The sequence below is a fragment of the Myotis brandtii genome, unplaced genomic scaffold (genome assembly GCF_000412655.1).
Source record: "Myotis brandtii unplaced genomic scaffold, ASM41265v1 scaffold850, whole genome shotgun sequence".
Lineage (NCBI taxonomy): Eukaryota > Metazoa > Chordata > Mammalia > Chiroptera > Vespertilionidae > Myotis > Myotis brandtii.
Genome location: NW_005371455.1, coordinates 4,575 through 8,364, shown reverse-complemented (window position 1 = coordinate 8,364; position 3,790 = coordinate 4,575).

Genomic DNA, 3,790 nt, shown 5'->3' with positions numbered 1-3,790 from the left:
AGCAATGTAGCAAAAATATAATAAAATGAGAAGGCAGAATGATAGAACAACAACAACTTTTGAATCTTCTCATGCAAGAAAAATGCTAAAGGTTCAAAAGAGTAGCAATATATAAAAAAACTAAATTTAAACTCAAGGTAATTTGGATATTATAAGACAGTTCCAACTTGTTTTTAGTATGCAGATTCAGTCAAAGTTGTACCAGATTGCCAAATGAATTTAAAGCTAGGAAAATGAAAATACTATTTTTGTTTAGAGTAATGGGGGAAAAGGTCAAATATGACAAAATATTTTATTTCTAAGCTTATAGAAATAGAAAGTAATAAAAAACATGGTATTTGGAAATGGGATGATAAAATGGGGACAAAAATAATTTTTCAAATACCTGGTAGATGGTTATATGAAAGTCTCAGTGAATTTTAAATGATTCCCCCAAATAGTAGAAAAAACATAGAGAGATGGAATTTTTAGGAGTGTGTAATGTTTTGTCAAAGACTTTACCATAAGAAAACTGAAAAAAGTTTACATACCAAAACAGTATCCCTTGTGGAATGAGTATGTATGTGTTTGGTGTGGATTTAGACCTTTTTACTTTATATACTTCCAAGTTCTTTCTACTTATTTTTCAATAAACAAAAATTAGGGGTGGTAGCTTTTTATAATTGAATAATCAGAAAAGGCATAGTGGATACGTAGCAGTTTATTAGATATGGAACTCAATGGAGCAACAATGAAAAGGGCTATACAAAATTAGGAGAAAGATATTTCCAGGCAAAACAAAGAGCATGTGTAAAGGCCCTGGGGTTGGATGGGGGTTTGGTTTGTTTAAGGAATAGCAAGAAAGACAATATGGCTGGAGGGGAGTGACTGGGGATGTGGGGCGGGGGGCAGGGTGAGGAGACAGAAGGTAATGGAAGGCATGATTATAAGCCATTGACTTTCACTTGGAGACTGGAAGCCATTGAAAGTATTTGAAGAGAGAAGTGGCTTGAACAAAGACATTTCCCCATAGGCTTATTGAAGTATAATTGATTTAAAAAATCATGTATTTAAAGTGTATAACTTGATACTTTGAGACACATATGTATTGTGAAACAATCACTACAAGCTCATTCAGGATGTTATGTTGAGAGTAGACAGAAACTAAAAACAAAGGATCCATTTAGTAGACTACCACAGTAGTCTGAGTGAGAGAGTATAATGATTTGGACCAGGAAGAAAGCATTAAAGGTATGACTAGTGATAGGATTTACTAAAAACAACAAGATTTACTAAAAATGGATGGAAGCCCTAAGTTAAGAAATAAAGCATCTTCCAGGATTTTTTTGGTCTAGGCCAGTGGTCGGCAAACCGCAGCTCATGAGCCACATGTGGTTCTTTGGCCCCTTGAGTGTGGCTCTTCCACAAAATACCATGTGCGGGCGCGCACGTACAGTGAGATTGAAACTTCGTGGCCCATGCGCAGAAGTCGGTATTTTGTGGAAGAGACACACTCAAGGGGCCAAAGAGCCGCATGTGGCTCGCGAGCCGCAGTTTGCCGACCACTGGTCTAGACGATGAGAAGTTTTATCTTCAGGGACAGAAAAAAAAATGCAGGCGAAACTTATTTGAGAGAATCAAGAGATTCATGTTAAGTCAGGAACATAACGTGGTGTTAAACTGAAGAGGTCTATTAAAAGAAGGGGTACTTTTGGCAGTCAATAATTTGATTCATGAATTTAAAAAAGAAGTCTAGGAAGGGGATGCAATTTGGAAAGTATTGGAGAATATGTGATATTTAAATCAATGGGACTAGATGAAATCACACTGGAATGTAATTGGAGAAGAAGTTCAGAGGCTGCGTTCTGGGCATACCAGTATATAGAGGCATACACTGCAGTATAAGGAAAAGTGAGAACAAATGAGAAAGAAAAATCAGGAGATTGTGCTATCCTTCAGAAACTACCTAAAACAGCATTTCAGGCAAGTGAGAAAGATCACTGCTGATAGGGCACACAGGTGAAGCCTGCAGATTGATCACTGTACATGGAAACGTAGTTGTCATGGTAATCTTGGTAATGTACACTTCAGTGGGGTGACTATAGCAGTAGTATTATTGGGATTAATTTAAAAGGGAATGAGAAGCTAATATCTGGGGTCCACAAGGATAGACAAAATGTTAAATGAATCACTTTGCTGTAAAGAAGAGAGATGGGGTCTAGCTGGTTTGGCTCAGTGGATAGAGTGGTGACCTGCAGACTGAAGGGTCCCAGATTTGATTCCAGGAGGCTCAGTCCTCACCCTGGTTGGGGCTTCTGTGGGAGGTAACCAAATCATGTGCTTCTCTCACATCCATGTTTCTCTCTCTGTGTTTCTCCCGCTCCCTTTCATCCTCTCTAAAAATCAATGGGAAAATATCTTTGGGTGAGGATTAATAAAAGAGAGAGAGAGAGAGAGAGAGAGAGAGAGAGAGAGAGAGAGAGAGATGGGGAATAGAAAATTGATAGAGATTAAAAATCAAAATAATTTTACTTATTTGTTTATTATTTTATCCATTAAATTAAATATTTCTTTAGGAAACACACACAGTTTGCATGCTGATTGGCACAATCAAGTAGAAAGGAAAAGGGAGGATTGGAGCAATGTCCTTAGCCGGTGAGTGGGGAAAGGGTGCCATGAACAGATGAAAAAAATATCCCCTTAGAAAGGTTTATCAACAGTGTTTCCATAGTTGAGGAGGGGAAAATGTAAATACATGTAAGGTAGCTGTCTTCGAAAAGCCACTTTATTTTCCTCTTAAAAAATTAAGCAGGGCCTGGTGGATAGAGCATCGGCCTGTGGACTGAGGTGTCCTAGGTTCGATTCTGGTCAAGGGCACATGCCTGGGTTGTGGGCTTGATCCCCAGTGAGGGGCGTGCAGGAGGCAGCTGATCAATGATTCTCTCTCATCATTGATTACTATCTCTTCAATAAAGAAATATATTTAAAAAAAAATCAAGCAGGGCCCTAACTGGTTTGGCTCAGTGGATAGAGCATCGGCCTGTGGACTGAAGGGTCCCAGGTTCGATTCAGGTCAAGGGCATGTACCTTGGTTGTGGACACATCCCCAGTAGGCAGTGTGCAAGAGGCAGCTGATCAATGTTTCTCTCTCATCGATGTTTCTAACCCTCTATCCCTCTCCCTTCCTCTCTGTAAAAAAATCAATAAAATATATTGTTTTTAAAAATCAATCAGGATCAGTTTAAGTGATACTTATTTGTCTTTTGATTTCTATTGCCAGATTCTTCCTGCTCAAGTAATGATCATGTAGCGATCCTAAATTGCCACTGCTCCAAATGAGGGCAAGGGTCTGTTCGTCTTAAATTATTTTCTGCCCTCACCCTCCAAAATCCAAATTGTGTAAAGGTATGAATGGAAGAAAAAGAAAGAAGAAAGAAAAAGAAAGAAAGAAAGAAAGAGAGAGAGAGAGAGAGAGAGAGAGAGAGAGAGAAAGAAAGGAAAGAAAGAAAGAAAGAAAGAAAGAAAGAAGAAAAGGAAAGAAAGAAGAAAGAAAATAATTAATGGCTTGAAAAAATATATAGCTTATTTATAGACTACAGTAAGGAAAACACTATATATTTTTTTTATTTTACCAAATCAATACCATATGCATTTAAAAGAAAGACCTAAAACAAAAATTAGCAGACCACTATGTGTGCCTGTTTCTTCTGATTTGTACCTGCATATTTATAAAGAGTATACAAACATTGCTACTTCTTACTTTATTCAATACAGACTGTTACCTATTTACTTTCTTTTATAGTAGATAATA